This window comes from Heloderma suspectum, chromosome 11, assembly GCF_057233095.1.
Source record: "Heloderma suspectum isolate Gila_16-S chromosome 11, 16-S_ref, whole genome shotgun sequence".
NCBI classification, from domain to species: Eukaryota; Metazoa; Chordata; class Lepidosauria; order Squamata; family Helodermatidae; genus Heloderma; species Heloderma suspectum.
This window is the reverse complement of record NC_139468.1, coordinates 20,855,191-20,876,296: the sequence shown is the minus strand read 5'-3', so window position 1 is coordinate 20,876,296 and position 21,106 is coordinate 20,855,191. Positions and strand designations below refer to the sequence as shown.

The following is a 21,106-nucleotide window of genomic DNA, read 5'->3' as shown; positions in this document are numbered from 1 at the left end:
GATTGAGCAAGATGCAAAATGGTGGCTTAGAAGCTGGACCCTGGTCAGCTCATGAGCAATATGCTTGGATGACCGAGCTCACAATCCTTCCCTTGCAAGCTTTCTTCATTTTGGCAGCTTAATTTGGAGGAGGGGGAGAAAAGGTTTTTTTTGCTCCTGTTGTCAAGCAACTGGATATCAGAAACACTTGCTGGTCTAGTATGAATCGTCATACTAGATGATTCACCAGTAGATCTTAATCCATCTTCTGCTTGCCCCCAATGTAGAGGATATTCCTGTACATTGGGGCCCTCTTTCCTAAGTATGTGTCTACACATTTTAATTATTGGGGTTCACAATTTAGGGAGCAACAACAGCTCATTCCAGCAACAAGTTGTGACACCTCCATCTGTCAAGGGGAAGTGTTTCATCTTCCATACCTCTTTACTCCCCCCAACCCCACAATCACTGAGTAACATCTGAAAGACATATTTCTAAGTCTTACCCTTGATCCTTTGAGGGTTGGAGTTGATGTTCCCATACAGGCTCTCCTCAGCTCAGGTGGGAGATCTGCCAAACAAAGTCGAAAGCAGAATATTAATGAGGTGGGTGATTATTTAAACCTCAGCATGTTAGGTATCCATGGGAAGTGTGGGCTGTTGATGGCTACAAGCAGTTTAATGATGAAACCACTAAATTAGGAATGGGAAACCCAGCATGTCTACACCCCAAATACAGAACTTGCCTATTGATTTCCCAGAAGCGTGTTTTGAATAGAGGGCATTGGATTTTCATGAACGCAATTGCAATTAACCAACCAGGAAGGAACAACGGAGCACGGCATGGTTGGTTTTAATAAAGAGTATTACAATTTTAAAAAGAATGAAAAGGTCAATGCGGGGAGGTGGGGTGGGGGACTCAATGACCAATTTGAGATTAATGAAGCATGTACGAGAAAGTACATTTTTTAATTAAAATCCCCAAGATGCCTCCAAGTTCAGAGAAAAATCAGGTCCTCTCACTTCTCCTTTGGGAGTCTTTCCCTGAATATCAGAAAATGAATGTTAAAGAGATGACATTTTATCAGGTTTCATTTTTCCAGAAAAAAGATTATGGTTGCATGATGTCTGGATCATCAAGGGCTGGGGGATGGGGTCTTGTAGCTGTTTACAGAGGAGCTGGCCCAGTTCTACCTTGGTAAGGTTGAGGCTAAAGTTCTTCCGAACTGAAACTTTGCAAAGAACTGCACGGCTCTCTCATATCTGAAACTCTGGTCAGCTTCATCAGGGATTGGGTCAACGGTGCAGACATCAGCCTTTCTGAACATCTTGCATGAGCTCAGAGGCCTCTGTAAAGGCTTAAGGATAAGGATTCCATCTCCCTTACGAGGAAACCGATCCATCCTAGCACCAGTTTTGAGGGTCTCTACCCTGTGTTGGGCCAAAGAGACAGAACAGGTATGCTGCTGCTGTACCGCCCACCACACTGCCCAGCAGTCTTCCTGCCTGAGCTGGCTGAGATGGTCTCGGAGGTGGTGCTGGAGAACCCTAGGACAGTGGTTCTGGGGGACTTCAACATCCATGCTGAGGCTATCCTGACAGGGCCTGCTCGGGACTTCATGGCAACCATGACAACCATGGGGCTGTCTCAGTACATCACTGGCCTGGCAGGACATACCCTGGACCTGGTTTTTGCTGTTGGGCGGATGAGGGATGACCTGCCGGGGGGGGGGGGTCAACAACCCCGTTGTCATGGTCAGATCATTTCCTTGTGAAGTTTGGATTGGCAGTAGCAGATCCTCCCTGCAGGGGTGGGGGACGGATTAGGAATCTGATCGATTCCTGAACGCTCTGGGGGATTTTCTGGCTGACAGGGCTGGCGATTTGGTCGAGGCTTTGGTCTCACTATGGAATGGTGAGATGGGAAGGTCCATTGATACAATTGCTCCCAAGCACCCACTCTGGGGCAGTGGAGCCTGTAATTCACCTTGGTTTACAGAAGATCTATGGGCAATGAAACAGGCTAGACGATGGCTAGAGTGCAGGTGGCGCAGGTCTCGGAGCGAGTACAACCGACGATGAGCAAAGACTCTTCCTTGTGCCTATTATGCAGCAGTGAGGATGGCAAAAAAAATCTTATTATACATCTATTATTTCATCCTTGAAATATCGCCTAGCAGAATTATTCCGAGTGGTGAAGGGCCTTTTGGGATCTTGCTCAGGATCAGAGAAACTGGGATTGGAACCCTTGGTAATTTGCTGCGATAAATTTGCTAGGCACTTCGAGGAGAAAGTCGCTTATATTCGCTCAGAACATGATGCCACAGTTATCGCAGAGTCTGGGGACGTGTCCAGTGTTCCACTTGGTTGTGTTTCCTGGGATCAGTTTCAGTTGTTGCAGCCTGATGATGAGTACAAGATGCTTGAATCAGTCCGACCACAACATGTAAGCTTGACCCTTGCTCATCTTGGCTTATACGATCTAGCAGGGGTGGCTTGTCTGGGTGGATCCAGGGAGTGGTAAATGCTTCGCCCTGTCAGGGGGTGGTTCTTGCTGCCTAGAAAGAGGCTGTAGTGCGCCCTCTCCTGAAGAGGCCCTCCCTGGACCCAGAGGTGTGTGAGAACTATCGCCTTATTGCCAATATCTCCTTTTGGGGCAAGGTGCTTGAGCATGTGATGGCTGGGCAGCTTTAGACGTTCTTGGAGGAAACTGATTATCTGGACCCTTTTCAGTCTGGTTTCGGGCCAGGGTACGGCACTGAAACAGCCTTGATTGCTCTGACTGATGACCTACTCCGGGTGAAAGACAGGGGGAGTGCTACCCTGCTGATCCTCTTGGATCTCTCCGTGGCTTTTGACACCATTGACCATTGTATCTTACTGGATCGGCTCTGCAGGATGGGAGTTGGCGGCACTGTGCTCCAGTGGCCCCACTCCTACTTGCAGGGCCGATTCCAGACAGTGGTATTGGGGGATTCCTGATCTACCCCATGGCTATTAAGTTGTGGTGTGCACAGGGTTCTATTCTATCCCCCATGCTGTTCAACATCTATATGAAGCCATTGGGAGAGATCAGTTTTGGGGTGGGGTGTCACCAGTACGCTGATGATACTCAGCTCTATTTCTCCTTGTCATCGGAGTTGGCTGAGGCGGTGAAGGTGCTGGACCAGTGCCTGGAGGCTACAATGGGTTGCATGAGGGCCAATAAATTGAAGCTAAATCCTGACAAGATGGAAGCTTTGTGGATTGGTGGTTCCCGAGTCCGGGAATTGGGTAAGCGACTTGTCCTGGATGGGGTTGCACTCCTCCTGAAGGAGCAGGTGAATAGCTTGGGAGTACTCCTAGATCCATCCCTGTCACTGGAGCCCCAGGTGGACTCCGTGGCCCCGAGTACTTGGGGCCAGCTTCGGCTGATCCACCAGCTACGGCCTTTCCTGGACAGGAATAACCTAGCCACAGTAGTACCTGTGCTGGTAACTTCCCGATTAGACTATTGCAATGCACTTTACATGGGGCTGCCCTTGAAGACGACTCGGAAGTTGCAGCTAGTACAAAATGCAGCAGCTAAATGGCTGACCGGAACACCTCATAAAAACCATATAACACCAGTTTAAAAGGGATTGCACTGGCTGCCAATACACTTCTGGTTGGAATTCAAGGTTTTGGTGATGACATTTAACGCAGCTTGGGACCTCGATATTTGAGGGAGCGCCTCTCCCTATATATGCCTGCCTGAGAACTGAGATCTGTTGGAGGGGCCCTCCTCCACATCCCACCAGTACAAGACATACACTACGGTGGGACGTGGGAGAGGGCCTTCTCTGCTGTGGCACCCCAGTTGTGGAATGCCCTCCCCTTGGAGGCCCAAAAGGTGCAGACATTGGTCTCATTTTGGCAACAAGTAAAAACATGGCTTTTTACCAAAGCCTTTGAGCACTAAATGCATTCCCTAGCACATTGTTTTCACTGTTTTAGATTTTAACTGGTATTAGCTTGTTTAATAGTTCAATATGTTTTTAGGTGTTTAAATAATTTTTTTATACTGTTTAAATTGATTTTATCTGTACGCTGCCCTGAGATCTTAATGATATAGGGCGGGAAATAAATAAATAAATAAATAAAGGGAGAGGGACTTGACGGATTCTGTTGGCTGTCTTTGGAATTTCTTTGGAATTTTCTATGAGATTTAGAGATGTTGGCAAAGAACTGTCTGAGAGTCCAAGGCCGGCTGGTGTTGCAGCTGTTTTTCTACACTCTTTTACCAATGTGAGTGTGTACTTGCGTGCATTGATAAAAGGACTAATGCAGATCTGTCCTCTGTGAAATAGGACACACAGCCACCCTGGCTAGCATTCTCTGCCTACCGTGCATGCTCAGCCCTCACTGCGCTTGTTTTGGGGTGGATGCCCTTAGGGATTTTTTCTAACTTTTGGGGGGACTTCTGCAAACCTTGTGTGTGCGTGCTGCCATTTTAGCTACTTGGGTAACTGTGTTCCCTATTAGTATAAATCCTTGGAATGCAAGGGAAGTAAACCTGAGGAAGAGTAAAGGAAAGGAATGGAGGAAGTTCTTTCATCCCTCCTTAACAGAGAAAACATTGATACTCTCCCTGTTTGAGAGAGAAAAACAATGACTTTCTTAAAAAAGGGACAGGCATGGACAAGCCTCCAGGACATTCAGTTAAGCAAGCTCCATTGAAATAAATGGGGCCATCTAAGAGCACTGCTGTGCCCTTCTGTGGCTCCCATTCATGTCAATGGAGTTTGCTTGCTCAGAAGAGCTTCCCAGTGGCTTCTGTTCCAAGAAGGAAAGCCAAGATGCAACAGGGAGCAAGCAGCAAAACATTAAAATCCATGGGAATTTTGCCAAACCAGTCCCCAAGCCAAAACACACACACCCTTCAGTGGTATTGGGGATTGCAACCATATGTAGAAAAAGAGCTAGCATGAGACAGAAAAAAAGGGGAAATGAAAAGAAAACCTCCATCAGGGAAATTGGCAAGAGAAGCTACATTAAAACTGAGAGCAAGTCATAATTAGGAATGTACAGCTATTACGTGAAGCATTGCTTTATTTTGCAGTGAAAATCTCCATGACACACTACTCAAAATGTAGCTATTTTATGATGAAATTAAAAAGAAATCATATTAGAGAAATAACCCTTGTGGCACTGGACAAATTCCATCAAAAATCTGGGACATTGATTAAAAAATGCAGAATGAGTCACAGAATTTGTTCTTCAAACAGGGAAGGAGGGTTTTTTTTTTTTTAAGTTAAATGTATTTTCCATCTAGTTTAGCCCGAGGTTTGGTGTTGCCCACAGTACATCCAAAGCAATCCACGTAATCCTATTAATAGTAAGCTTGAGCCAAAAAGTGGCTGCTTTTCATGAGCAGCTGAAGAAAGTGATCCTTTATAGCAAACAAAGAAACATTGCGCTCATTCACCACTGGCTTTCTTTGTCTCCTGCGACATCACCACACTGCCAAATGTGACTGGCTATGAAATAGTGTGATGTCACCACTGCATGATTCCTGATTGGGTAGATCCTCTAGCATCTGAGAAAGCCAAAAAACAACAGTCCCAAAACAGTGGCAGTGAAGGGAAAGACTGGCTACAAACAGCATCAAAGAAGGTGGAAAATATTTGCCCATCCCTTCCCCAAAGCACACCTTCACTCCAAAAATTACCATTGTCATGAAAACAGTGTCTGTGTTGTAAGGTGACCGGTAAGTCAGGTACAGGTTGTACTGAGAACTGGAACCAAAGAGGGGAGACACAGGTAAATGGGTTGAATTATGGCCGCAATTATAAAACTTACAATAGCAACTTGCAGAGAAATATTTCTGCAGGAAGGTAACTCATGAAGGGTCCTGCAGATAATTAGCCTGCAAGTTATTTGGGTGAGCCTACTCCTGCCCCAGGGTGAAAGGGGGCAATTTTTACCACCCCTTCTCTTAGGCCACACCTTTTCAGGTGAGTGGGGAAGGCACATCAGCTCCCCCCACAACTCTGAGTAGATAAGTCAGGTTAACCCCCAAAGGTGATCTGTACCCTGCCCACAGACCCAAAGCCCTGAGCTGCAATTCTCAGGAATCACAAGTCACAGCACAGGTGTTTGGGGATGATCACCTAGCATCACCCCAACCTGATACTGTCTCACGCATCCCTGCCAAATGTGACCGAATTGACCTAATTAGCAGGTACACTCACACTACTTGCTGCTACTCACCCTGGAAGACCATGCAAAGCAAGCACAAAGTCCCAGTGACTAGGCCAATCTGTAGGCAGATAAAAAGAAAATCCAGTCTGGCTCCATAAACAGCCAGCCAACAGGGAAGATTGGGTGGATGTCAGAAATTAAGAGAGGCCAAGGATAGGGCACCACCCTCATAGGCTCCACTGGAAGCCACTAGAGCTGCCCTCCTCTGCAAAAGTGCAGAGGAGGGCAACTGAAATGATCAAGGTTCTGGAGGAGCTCCCCTATGAGGGAAGGTTACAACAGCTGGGATTGCTTAGCTTGGGGGGGAAAAAGGCGAAAAAGGGAGGCATGATAGATGTGTACAGAATGATGCATGGTGTGGAGAATGTGGATAGGGAGACATTTTTCTCCGTCTCTCATAATACTGGAACCCAGGGTCATCCCATGAACCTGATTGTGGGGAGACTCAGGTCAGATAAAAGGAAGTACTTCTTCTCACAAGACATGGTCAAACTATGGAATTTGCCACCACAAGATGTAGTGATGGCCACCAATTTGGGTGCCTTTAAAAGGGGGTTAGACAAATTCATGAAGGAGAAGGGTATTTATTTATTTATTTACAATATTTATATACCACTCCACATCAGAAGATTTTGGAGTGGTGAACAACAAAGGTAAAATAATAAAACACCAGGTTAAAACATTTTTTAGAAAGACAAATTCCAATAAAGGCAAATGTAATAAACTGCGGCTGGTCACGCAAGGAAGGCCTCTTGAAATTCCAATATCTTCAGGAGGCACTAGAAGGAACACAACGTTGGCGCCTGCCTGACCTCCAAAGGCAGGGAATTCCACAGGCATGGGGCTGCCACATTGAAGGCTCTTTTCCTGGTGGACTCCAACTGGGCCAAGGGTCCATGTGGAACCACCGGAAACATGCCCTCTGATGACCTCAGTGACTGGGCAGGTTGGTAAAGAAGGAGGCACTCTCTCAAGTATCCTGGTGTATCCCTTTGTACACTAGTACTAATACCTTAAACTGGTAGTGAATAGGCAGCCAGTGCAGTTCCCTCAGCAAAGGTGTTACAAGCTGAAAAGGGGCAGTTCCCATCCGATAACAGCTGAGCTGCTGCATTCTGCACTAAGGGAGCAATTCTGTGGCCAGTAGACACTGTCTAGATGGCCATAGGATATACTTATTTCCAGGAACTGGAAATAAGCCCACACTCCGAGGTCAATTCCCGGAAAACCAACCTCCCCCCTCGTCCGCGCGGCCTCGGGGGCAGCACAGAGAAGCCCCGTCCTCTGCACTCACAAGAGGAGAGCAGAGTGACTGAAAAGGGGTGGGGCTGGGGGGTGTTCCAAGGCAGGGAGAGTGGGGCTGCGCGTACGACACATCCAATGTGTCACATGGCAGCTTCCTCTCCCGGTCGGCCGCCCTGCCACTAGACAGCCAAAAATGGTTGTCTAGCAAAAAGTAGCAAGGCAGGAGAGATGCAGAGGGAACGATCCCCCCCGTGCCTCTCCTGCCTTGCTTTGGGTAGGCGGTCGCCTCCGAGTTCAGAGCCGGCTGCCTACCTAGTTAGGACTGTGCCCTAAGGCTGCAATTCTATACAAATCTACCTGGGAGTAAGTCCCATTGAATCCCTGAGTAGACACATATAGGACTGCACTGTAACACATATGTTGATCAAAGCTTTGTATTTAGGGTTCACTTAGGTATAGAATGTTACATGTTCTTTATATAATTGTCCTAGGGAAAGTTTTCTTGCTAGGATTTTATGATTACTTGTAAAGAAACCCATTCCAGTGGAGATATGTATCCGCCTTGCAGATAATCATTTCATTTCATTTCACTCACTCACTTACTCACTCATTATATTTCTGTACTACCCCATAGCCAAAGCTCTCTGGGTGGTTCGCAAAAATTAAAATCTGTTTATTATATGGAGGGTTTCAAAATTTGCTCTGGCAACCAAGAAAGTCCATGCTCAGCATATAAATGTCATTGTGTTTATGGTCATTTTATCTGATATTTGATATTCTGCTCACTTGAGGGAATTATACTAAAGGCAAAACTGAAGTACTTTGGCCACATCATGAGAAGACAGGATACCCTGGAGAAGATGCTGATGCTAGGGAAAGTGGAAGGCAAAAGGAAGAGGGGCCGACCAAGGGCAAGATGGATGGATGATATTCTGGAGGTGATGGACTCGACCTTGGCGCCAGCCGACAGGAAGCTCTGGCGTGGGCTAGTCCATGAAGTCACGAAGAGTCGGAAGCAACTGAACGAATAAACAACAACATCTGATATTTACTATCTTAATTAAGAGGTACATCTAGGTAGTTAAGGTTGCAATCCTATACAAAATTGCCTTGGAATAAGGCTCATTGGACTCAGTAGGTAAAATCCAACATAAGCCCTACTTAGAATGGACCTACTGAAATGAATGGGACTTAAGATAGTCATGACTACCTTAAGTCCCATTCATTTCAATGAGTCTACTCTAAGTAGGGCTTATGTTGTATTTCACCCAATGGGAGTTACTTCTGAATAGGCATGCATAGGATTGCACTATGAAATTTCTTTTTATTATTTGTTGTCGCTTTCAATTTTAACCTATAGAGGAAGAACTGAAGTGAATATTATAATGTATTTGTTCATTTAAACATACATTTGTATGTTGCATTTTATTTAGGTGTTGTTGTTGGCCTATGACTTAAGAAATAACATTTGTACAGTTGTGTTAGAGATATACACCAAATAAAGATTTTTTAAAGAACAACAAAACAACATTTCTTTCTGGTTTTATTTGAGATCTACCTACCACATGCTATTTTCTAAACCTCTAAAAGTTCTAATGGACAAGTGTCAGGTTTTCCCATTGGGTTGAAGGTTTGATTACCTTAAAGCATGTAAGATTTTATTTATTTTATGTTAAATTAAAATCCAAGTGAGTCTTTAATACCCAAACTAGAAATTAAAACTTATCTCTGGAGATGGTCAAGGGGGTTGATTACACCACACATAAAATCTGTTTATCATCCGGTGGCAAAATCATATGCTGTTATTCCATCATCACAGTGTAAACTGAGCTAGGTATGGAAGCAGGATGGCTGAAGAACCTAAGCTTTATGATGTGTTTAACAATATTTATTTATTTGATTTGTACCCCACCTTTCTAACAAGAAATATGACACTCAAGGCAGCTTGAACAGAAGAACAGAAGGCAAAAATACGCTGAATTTAAAGGTGGGTATGGAATTTTGGGAGACATCTACATAGAATAGCTGCAGGGTTGGGTGGGGAGCGTTCCCGAGTAGTCAGGCCATGTAGGGGGGTAATCATCTCCCTGAGGTCTGGTCAGACACCTCCAAATTACATGGTCAAACTCAACTGGTAACAAAGCAAGCTTTATTTTTTAAAAAACCAACAGATTAACAAGAGCCATAGGACAAGGGTGCAAAACATAAGATAAATGCCAAAGCTGGATTTAGAAATCCTGCTTAACTGCACACCTGATCTTTCTGGGGGAGCACAACCATGTCCAGATCAGGGAAAACAGTAAACACCAGTTTCCCAGATCCAAGAACCATCTACCCACAGCACCTCCATCTTGTCCAGGATTCAGTTTCAGCTCATTGGCCCTCATCCAGTCCACTACTGCTTCTAGGCACTGAGCCAGGGTTTGCACAGCCACACCTGATTCACAGAAAAATAGAGCTTCGTATCATAGCATATCTATGACACCTCACCCCAAATTTCCTGATGACCCAGTTGCTTCACATAGACATTTAAAAGGATGGGGAATAAATGGGACCCTATAATACAAGTGCCATGGAGTCAAGCAGAACCACCACCATCTTAAGATGCTACCTTCTGCACATAGGAGCCTAGCCACCAAATCACTGCGCCTCCCACCCACAACCCACAGAATCAATCCAGAAAGAAACCATGAGAAATAAGTAGAATTAACAGGGTCACACTTCTCCTGTGTCTCTCCTAACAAAAGTCATTCATCAGAGTGCCCAAGGCCATTTCTTTACCAAAACCAGTCCTGAAAACAAATTGAAATGGGTCTAGATAATCCACCTCATCCAAGAGTGCCTGAAGATGAACACTGCCTAGAACTAAGATCTAAGATATTGAAGGGTGGTGAAGGGGAATAACAAGCCCCACTACCCCCAAGAGAAAAAACATTATAATATTGATTGGTCCACCATCACCCACTGAGGAAGTACTTCTTCACACAGCACAGTTAAACTATGGAATTCACTTCCACATGATGTAGTGATGGCCACCAACATGAATGGTTTTAAAAGGGGATTGGACGAATTCATGGAGGAGAAGGCTATCAATGGCTACTAGTCCTGATGGCTATATGCTACCACTGGTACCACAGACAATATGCCTATGTACACCAGTTGGTGGGGGACACGGGCAGGAGAGTGCTGTTGCACTCATGCCCTGCTTGTAGGGTTCCCATGGGCAGCTGGTTGGCCACTGTGTTAACAGAATCCAGCATGGCTCTCCTTATGTTCATATCAGCTTCATGGCTGAGCGGGCATTTTCAGTTGGGTCTCACCATCCCTAGTCTCCACTCTAACCACTATACAACACTGATACTCATGCTCAGCCCCTACACGTTCAGTGTATCCAGTCATTTGAACAGGGTTTATTGAGACATCCATGTTGGGGAATGCAGCAGAAACCCAGTGTTGCTATTTAATCAAATCCAGAAGCCCTGTGCTTGAAAGGAATGATCCATAGCATCTAGTACAAGGACTAACTACACATAGGAAAGCCAGCCGACATTACTGTGGATGTTGCATATTAATGGTGCATTAGTAATTTATGAAACTGTTATTGCTGTATGGAATTATATGCCGTAAGTTATATTTTATGCAATACAAAATGGAATACTTTTCTTTTATCATTTCCATATGAAAAGAAGACTTTAAAATGTACCGAGATACGATGTTATCTTTTTCTGCCCAACATGCAATGGCAATATTTTAATCTTCCACTCTGCCTATTAGATGTTCTTAAACTAGTAGAAGTTTGAGGATGGACTGCAGCTCAATGGTAAAGCACATTCTTTGCATGCGGAAGGTCCCAAGTTTGATCTCTGGTATCTCCATTTTTTTTTAAAAAAGGATCATGACATGAATGATACAGAGATCATGGAGAGCCACTGCCAATAATGGTAGATAATAATGGCTGAATGGACAAGTACTCTAATGTGGCAGAAGGACTGCTTGTAGTAGCACATTGATGGGGTACATTCCACTGGGATGACTTTGAGCCAAATTCCACTGAGATGACACTGATGAATAACTTAGCATGATGTGCCTGCAAAAAAAAAAAAAAAAAAAGGTGCATGCAACTTAGGCTGCATTAACAGAAGCATCATTTTCAAGTCACGGAAAGCAATAATTCCACTTTATTCTGAACTAGTCAGACCTCATCTGGAGGCTCCAAGATTATGCACGTAAATTCCTTTAGTACACTAGAATGCAACTCATCAGGCCCTGAAGGCATGAATTTATTTAGAGTGGCCAGGTGCTTTCGCACCACCTGTTTACCTGTCTTGAGTTGCATCTCCTTCCCTTCACCATTTTATCAATTTTTGCCAGGTTGAGCACGGTTTCCATTGTGGGAGAAGACAACAAACACATCATTTCACGGTATATTTGAAATGCTTGGGTATTTATCCCCCTCCCACTCTTGCACGGGTTTAGTTTCATGCTGCAGTATACACTGTAACCCCCCCGGGGCTTTTCCTTGTGGAAAAAACCTTTACGCAAATCTCCCTGTAATTTAAGTTTGCAGTAGGTTTCACACCGGTAGCTATGCAGAAACCAAACTCACAAAGCAAGTACAAATCATCATCAGTCATGGGCAGCTGAAGCGTGTTTTTTTTAAACTTAGTTCAGTATAAATATTCATCACAACCACAGGTTCACAACTGTTTAGTATCATACTTAATTATGGAAATGTTTAAGTTGAGACGCTCACTTGATGGTGATCAGCAAACACAGGCTGTGGGTGTAAGCTCATCTAAAACAAATAGTAACAAGACACGCAACTCCTAAAAGCATTCATAGCTAATAACAGCATCCTACGCAAGGCACAAAGGAGGTGGCTTTATCATGCAGATCTGCTGAAATGTCTTAATAAAAGATCTCAGGTGTGCAGAAGCACAAGAACGTAACTGTTTCTGTACTGCAGACAAAATGCCACTAGGATGTCATTTAGGTGAATCCTGTCCATGTTCTATAACAGGAGTGGGCAACTTGAGGCCTTTGGCTTAATTTCAAGAGCATACTGCAAGAAATTACTTTGGACCTCTGGCAAAACTGATCTGTCCCTCCTCAGGCATCCCCAACCATTGCGGGCATGCACCACTGGTATGCACACTCAGCCCTGTTTTATAACACCATCTCAGATCCACACCTCTGTGAGTTCAAGTCTGTCTGTCTGTCTGCTTTCTCTTCCTGAATAGCTTTTCCAGGACCGCTGGGAAAGATTCTGATTGAAAGCTGAAAAGGAAAGGAAAGCAACAAACTTTATTTAGGGAACGGACACCCAACAGTACTCCTTCTTCCCTATGGATGCTATAGAAAAATGGCAGTGCTTTAGGGAGATATCAGTGACATTAGCAGACAGTACACCAGTCACAACCCTAATCTCAGACTTATCTTCATGGTTAGAGAAACCAACATATTTCACAATATGGACATGCTCAGGAACAGGCTGCAGCTGAATACGTCTGAGATGAAAAGGGGGACAAGGCAACTGATGTAAGGCTACAGAAGAGAACAAAAGACTATGTCCCAAGGGATGGATGGAGAGAGAAGGAAAAGCTTTTTTCTTGACATGCTAGGGGTGTGTGTGTGAGAGAGTGTGTGCAGGAAAATTCAAACATTTGACCTCCCTGCAGTCTGAAAGGGCACATCCCGTTGTGGTGTAGTGGTTATATTGTCTGACTAGGATCCAGGCAACTTGGGGTCAAACCTTCCTTCAGCCAAATAACTCCTTGTGTGAATATGGACCAGTCAGCCTAACCTCTCGGGGTTCTTGTGAGTGCAAAAGGAGGTGGGTGGGAAGGAGATCCATGTATGCTGTCCTGAATTACTTGAAGAATGAGTGGGATAAAACACATCTCTAGAAATTAAAATAAGAGATATATCATGTGGGGCACCGGCTATTTTGTTTAGTCTTTAAAGCAATAGGAAGAGAAGCCTGAGGTTGGATGAATCCGTCTCTTTCACTTCCTATAATGTTTACATTTTTTTGAGCACAAGTTTGTTCCATCCTGTTTCTGTCTCACTTTGCAATTTTTCTAAGTCCACAAAAAACATTTTTTTTTGCAAACCATTTTCTCTAATATATGCCTTTTTGTATGTTATTTTCCTGAATTGTTTGTATTTTTAAACAAAATTTTCCCTAATGCATGCATTTTTTTTTAAAGCAGGGAACTGCACTGCAAAATTCAGAGAAGTGCAAATACTGAAGGATAATTGCATTCCGCTGTGCTTATTAATTTGGGACATGCGAATTAGGTTGGTTCGTATTATGATGTAAACCAAATGAACTTCTTCCCCATCCATACAGAGAGCAAGCCTCCAGATTAACTTCCGTTAGGTTCAGTTTTAATTGAGTGAGCCTTTGGGGGAAAGGTGAGGGGTGGAAGGGAATAAGACAATCAATATGTTTGGAGAGGCATACTTCCATGTATGTTCATTAGCTGCTATATCTTCTCCCCCCACCCCCACTCCAGTGTTCCATATGGAACACCAAATTAAAATCAGCAGCTTAATGTTAGACCTGAAATGTTTTAATTTTAAACAGCACACTCAAGCAACACATCCCACTGAGCAAAAAACCCCACACATGTTCACTCGGTGCTTGCCGGCTCCTTAATCGGTTCAGGTTGCTGTGTATGTTCTGTCCGACAAGCTGCATGTGGGCTTCTGACTATGTCACAACCCCACTGACTTTAATGAGATCTTTCTCATTAAAATCCAAATCAGAGATGAGGAAAGATGCAAGATTTGGCTTGTAAGCAGGAGCCAATGCAGATCTTTAAAGATAGCCACTTAGGAGGAGGCATAATGATATTTCAGCCTAGCCAAACTTGGCACTTGTGTCAAATGAAGCCAACTTTGCTTTAGCCACAGCTGCCGTCTTATCAAAAGAAAACACACACACATAGTTTAGTGGCTAGTGTACTGAAAGAAGTCAACTTGAAATGGAGTAGGGTGAAGGGGAGAAACTTGAATAATAATAAAAAAATTAACTACATGTTATGTGCGGGACTGTTTCTTCTAGGGGCTTTCTTTGATAGCACAAAGCTCCTGCAGGTAGCTTCCAACTGAGTGTGAAGGCCCAGTGGAAAGGGAAAGGAGCTGTTTAATTATTTTCCTTTCTTTTTTCTTATTCAAATTATTTTCTTGCTTTTCCACAATAAGGCCCCAAGGCAGCCAACATACCATTGTAATAAAATCAAAATACAATGTAAGTGTTACCCTTCTCGGTGGTGGCACCCCAAATTAAATTATATATGTACTGATTTGTACAAACTTTCTGAGGTAGAGGCAAGCGTCTTAGCTGTTTTCTGGTATAGCAGTGATGGTTTTCTTCTTTTTCTTGGGTATTTGTAATTTTAGAGATATGATTTTAATGGTGTTTATATGTTGTATTGTGTTTATATGATGTTGGCAAGCTGCGGAAAAGGGCCTCTCCTGAAGATCTTAATAGTTGGGCAGGTTCATATTGGAGAAGATGTTCCTCCAAGGTAACCTTGTCTTAAATCCTTTAGGGTTTTAAAGGTCATAACCAGCATGATGAATCGTGCCTGGAAATGAACTGTGTACAGTTCTAGACTCTGTACCCACAAAGGGATATTGTAGAGTTGGAAAAAGTGCAGAAAAGAGCAACTAAAATGGTCAAGGGTAGGGAAGGTTCCCTATGAGGGAAGGTTGAAACAGCTGGGATTGTTTGGCTTGGAGAAAAGGAGGGTAAGGGGAGACATGATAGAGGTGTACAAAATTATGCGTGGTGTGGAGAATGTGGATAGGGAGAAATAATAGTAGAACCCGGAGTCATCCCATGAAGCTGATTGGTGGGAGATTCAGGACAGATAAAGGGAAGCACTTCTTCACACAGTGCATTGTTAAACTATGGAATTCACTTCCCTGAGATGTAGTGATGGCCACCAATTTGGATGGCTTTAAAAGGGGGGCTAGACAAATTCCTGGAGGAGAAGGCTATCAACAGCTGCTAGTTCTGATGGCTGTATACTACCTCCAGTATCAGAGGCAGCATGCTTATGTACATTAATTGCTGTGGAACATGGGCAGGAGGGTGCCGTTGCACTCGTGTCCTGCTTGTGGCTTTCCCGTGGGCAGCTGGTTCGGCACTGTGTGAACAGAATGCTGAACTAGTGGACCCTTGGTCTGATTCAGCATGGCTCTTCTTACGTTCCTATGAACCAGAAGCTAGTGAAGCTGTTGTGACAAGGGAGTGGCATACTTCCAATAACCAGCTCTGGTCAACATTGTGAATACAAGGACCATCTGATCTTTCCAAATGCTTTTCAAAGGCAGCCCCCCATAGAGTCCATTAGAGTAATCCAATCAAGATGTAACTAAGGCATGTGTTACCCTGGACAGATCTGATGTTTCAAACAAGGAGCAGTTGGTGCACCGGACTGCACTGTGCAAGTGTGCTCTGGACAGCATGAATACTTTGCTATCTGGGTTCGGAGCTGCATCTAGGTGCATACCCAGACTGCAAAACTCCCAGGGTGAATAGCAGCTTCAAGGGTGGGGGTGATTTTCACCAGCACTGCGGAACAGGGAGGAACTTCCCCCACCTGCATGCCACACAGTCCCAATTCTGATCCTCTTTGCAGCTGTTAATTCTAATGGAAATACGAGACACATCAAATCAAACGCAAACGTGCATGTAACTTATTGCCTAGCTTTGCCCTCAAATACTAACTCAATTGCCATCTCTCCCTCTACCTTCTATTTAAAATAAGGTCACATAAACCAAAGTTGGCTAAATTGCTTCCTCCTAAGCTTTGACATTCACAGTTTCAAACTGCAGACAAGAAGACCAGGAGTCAGAGTCTATATACACAGAGGCTGGACTTGCTCTTGGTCAGTTCCCTGTTAAATGAAGGATTTGGTTGTCAGTTTTTACAACCAGGCAGTATTTAGCTCACTAGCTCCCAAAATAAGCATGGAGTTTTAGAAATGTTGCCAGCTGTTTCCTTATGCTGGACTTGGCAAATTGCTTGCAGAACTGAATAAGTACAGGTTTATGGGTGAGGAAGGAAAGTATGAATTAAAACACACCCACACACTTGTCCCTTCTCCCCCACACACACACAATGAAGGAAGTGGTGGAGGTGGCGGCATTGCGTCTGGCCCCCAATGGGGTGGGGCATGCAGGCATTGGCGTGCTAATGCATGCCAGGCAGAACCTGGTGAGGTTATTTAAGCCTGGTTCCTCCCCTCCCCATCCTCTGTTTCCTACTTATCTCAGCACAGTGTTTTTGGTTGCAGCAGTGGTGAGGTGGGGCCCAGACTTCAGAATGTGGAGTCCTGAGAAGCCATGGCAACAGTTTACAGCCCAAAGGGCATTTTGGAGAATGGCCCAGTGGGTCTTGGATCATGGACCAGTGGATCTTGAGGCTAGCAATGCCAGCGGCCCAGCAATGCCCTTAAGGGGAAAGAGGACAAGACTTTGAGAATGAGGGGCACAAGTGACCTGAGCTGACCCAAAGATGGTATGAATAGCAGCCGCCATTGTAGCTGCAATGCCTGAGCCCCCTCAAGACCTGCAGTGAGCAGGTCTTGAGCGCTACCTCAGTATCAGAGGCAGTATGCCTATGTACACCAGTTGCTGGGGAACATGGGCAGAAGGTTGCTGTTGCACTTGTGTCCTGGTTGTGGGTTCCTGGTTGGCAGCTGGTTGGCCACTGTGTGAAGCTGTGAACAGAATGCTGGACTAGATGGACCCTTGGTCTGATCCAGCAGGGCTCTTGTTATGTTCTTATGTTCTTATGCAGAAGGTGACTGGGCAACATGTAGGGATGTATGAGAATTATGGTTTTGCTTGCAAAATATGCAAGAATATCCTATTTCAAGCCTATTTGAACTACGGAGGGCAGAGAATTCCGCCACGGATCTCGGTGAGGCCGAATGCCAGTGCATTTGGCCCCCCGAAATCTGTGGTGAAATGACTTGCCCCCCTGCCCCCCCCGTGGATCCCCCCCGGGACGAGACTTACCTGGGGTGGATCTTTCGGATGGCGGTGGTGGCAGCAGCTGCGGCAGCTGGTCTTCCGACTGGCTGCCGCCGCCATTTGCAGTAGTTGTTTTTTTTACAGAGATGTCATAGGCTACGTAAGTTTTTACATAGCCTAAAACGTCTGGGTAAAATAATAATAAAAAAAGTCTATGCAAATGGCGGTGGCTATGGCCGCTGCCATTTGCGTACGCGGTTTTTTGGGGTTTTTTACCCAGACGTGATAAAACGACTGGGTAAAAAAAAAAAAGTGTACGCAAACGTGATTAAAAAAAAGTGATAAAACGACTGGGTAAAAAAAAAAAAAGGCGTACACAAATGGCGGCGGCTACGGCTGCTGCCATTTGCATTCCTTATTTTGGGCCGTCTTAGTCTACGTAAATATTTACATAGACTAAGACGGTGAAAATAAGGGGAACGCAAATAGCATCCGCTACGCTATTTGCGTTCCCCTTATTTTCGTCGTCTTAATCTACGTAAATATTTACGTAGATTAAGACGGCCCAAAATAAGGAATGCAAATGGTGGCAGCCGTAGCTGCCGCCATTTGCATACACGGGTGTTGTTGTTTTTTCCCCAGAGTCCCCCGCGGCCGGAAATCTGGCTGCGGACGGCTCTGGCCTGGCTGGGCCTGGCCAGCTGCTCCGCGGAGCTGCCATGGAGCACAGCCGGCTGCGGAGGATTCCGGGGGGGGGGGAACGGAGCGCCTTCCCCCCGTCGAGGATTCCGGGGGGGAGGGACGGAATGCCTCCCCCCCACCATCAACATAATCCGCAAAAGGTAAGTGACTTTTGTACATCCCTAATTTGAACACAAGCGTGAGAACATGTCTGCTGAAAATGTTCACAAATTGTTGAACATGTGCTTGCGTTTGTCTCACTCTTGATTCCCAGTTCGATTTGCGCAAATTTCCTAATTTGCAAATTTCCTCAGTAGACTCAACCAGCTCCATTTTAGTCTATGGAGGAAATTTGCACAAATTAGGGAATTTATGCACATTTGGGGAGATTTATGCACATTTCAGGAGATTTGCATAAGTCTCCCATTTGATCACTGCTCGAACTGCAGAAGTTTCCCATTCGTGCAAAGTGAGCAGCAGTCGCAAATGCGAACAGAAATCAGGCATGAGATGAGCAGTGAGATGATGCTGGGAGTAGCGATCTCAAATACCACTTGTTCGCCCATCCCTACATGACACAGCCCATGGGATAGTGGGGCAGGGGCACAACACTGCCTGCTTTGCTGGGAGTTCAGCTCCCTGTGGTCCTGGAACTACCATCCCTGCAGTTACCACCATGACTGCTCTATTTGTGGTGACTCATATCTGTTCAGTAGCTGCTCCAAAGAATGGTTCCAGCATGGAGGAAGCTGTGAGTGGAAGGGTTCCAAAAGCAGATATGGGGTTGGGACAATCTCTAGTAAAAGGAACCCCTATGTCATTTTCTGGAGCATTATCTTAACAGGGATGATGCTTAGTATCTGTATGTGGGGTTTAGGTATGTATTTAGGATTTCCTATCAAGAACATAGGAAGCTGCCTTACACTGAGTCAGACCATGGGTCCATCTAGCCCAGTACTGTCAACACTGATTGGAAGCAGCTCTCAGGCAGGGATTTTTCCAGCCATACCTGGAGATGCTGGGGATTGAACTTGGGACCTTGTGTCTGCAAAATGTGTGCTCTACCACTGAGCCATGACCCATCCCCTAGGCAATCCTGTACGTCTAAGAAACTTTGCTCCATTAGTGGGATGGAGTAAGTGGCACATAAGAAAGTGGGTAAGGAGGTGGGAGAAGGCAGGTTTCTAGGCCCATTTGTGGTCCCACACTTTGTCACTCCACAAATCTTACGATTGGGAGTCGTGCCCAATGGGACCATGGCTCAGTGGCAGAGGAGCTGCTTTGCATGCAGAAGGCCCCAGGTTTAATCCCCGGCATCTCTAGGTAATGCTGGAAAATACCTGCCTGAAGAGTTGCTGCCAGTCAGTGTTGACAATACTGGGCTAGATGGACCAAGGGTCTGAGTCAGGACAAGGCAGCTTGCTATGTTCCTATGCCCAAGAAGGCAGCAGGCATATCTAAACTAATTCACCACTTATCCTAACCATTTAAGCAGCATCTACCAAACCATTGCTTCAGAGAACTGATGAACAGAATAGACACTTGAAGAAGTGAGGCAGGTGAGTTTTGCTCTAATTAAACATCTAATTCTTTCCCCTAATCATCAACTTGGTTGACAGAATGCCTATGAGTTTGGAAGGGAAATGGGTCCAAACCAAAATAAGGTTTTGGTTACTATATATCTGGGTGTCTCCCTCAGGAGACAGAACTTTAAATATTAAAAGAAGGGGGGGAACCCCCAAAATGATCTGAGGAGGGCCTGTGAGCTTTCAGGATTTACAGAATGTTGCAGTGCATGTTGAGGAGGAACAAAAAGAAAAGTGGAGGTGAGGAAGTGAGGAAGAAGGAAAAAAAGGGAGTTTGGCCTGTTCAAGCCCCTAACAGCCTACAGTAAGGAGACCGGAGGGGGGATTAGGATTGGGAGGGGAACTCTCTTCCCTGTATTATACAGGGATGTATCCTGGGTGTTTTGGGGAAACACTGCTAGATTTTGTTTCAAGACCACCTACTTGTTCGACACAACAGCCTAGTGAAATTACTGTAGTGTATGACAATGTTTTAAGTTAGGAATTCTTTATTTCAGAGCCTATTTGCAATGCAGAATTGAATTATTAATGATCTATTTTAAAAACCCTCATCAGGATACACACACACACACACACACTTTGAAAAATATTCAGACGGCTCACTAAATGATTGTATAGGAGCCTGGACACTGACTCATGAGTTCTGCAGAGAAATATATTACCATCTGGTTCTATGAATGTAATTATGCTGTCGCTTAGACCTGACTGATCACCTCCATGGTGCAAGAGAACCATGTGATCTGTCCTCTTATATAATCACTCTTAAAGTGTTCCTAAAATACACAAAGGGAAAGCAACAGGCAAAAGAACAAATTATCTGACATGGAAGGCAGGAAACACACATTTAAAAATGAAAATAGCTTTCCTAACATATTGTTATTTGGAACCAGATAAATGGGGAAAGCGGCAACACTCTCTATATGCTACTGGTGTTCTAATTATATCCCCCCGCACTGCCACTGCCTGGGACTCATCGGGGTTTCTTTCTTCCTTGTGAAAAATGTCCTCATTCAGTATTACAAGAAAACAATGAATGAATAGAAGTTAAGGTCTGTTTAAAAAAAAAAGACATTTATCTATATATTTTAAGGATTTATTTAAGATCTAGGGTCTTTGGGCAAGTTCTAACATTACCCTTCTAAGGCCTCAGTTGTGTGGAAAGGTGTAGCATGCACACAGTACATCACCACCATTTTCCATAAGTTTATATATTCTGGCATGCTTTATGGAAGCTCCTAAGCAGGTAATGTGGTAGTTGATACCCAACACTTACATCCCAAGGGTAATACGAGCAATGAATTCCAAGACTTCCCCCATGCTCTGTAGCCAAGTGATGTCACAGAGATGATCCAGTATTAGCACTATAAATGTAATATGAGGGATGGGGCTGCTGTGCTGGA

The 21,106-nt window shown here is 44.7% G+C and overlaps 1 long non-coding RNA gene across 1 annotated transcript in view; it reads right to left on the bottom strand.

The window, feature by feature from the left end:
- LOC146337113 (uncharacterized) overlaps nt 1-21,106 on the bottom strand; it is a 344,200-nt gene that overhangs the window by 168,591 nt on the left and 154,503 nt on the right. Inside the window, exon 3 of the long non-coding RNA XR_014785353.1 lies at nt 485-549. This is a non-coding gene — a long non-coding RNA (uncharacterized LOC146337113). The remainder of the gene's footprint in view (nt 1-484; nt 550-21,106) is intronic.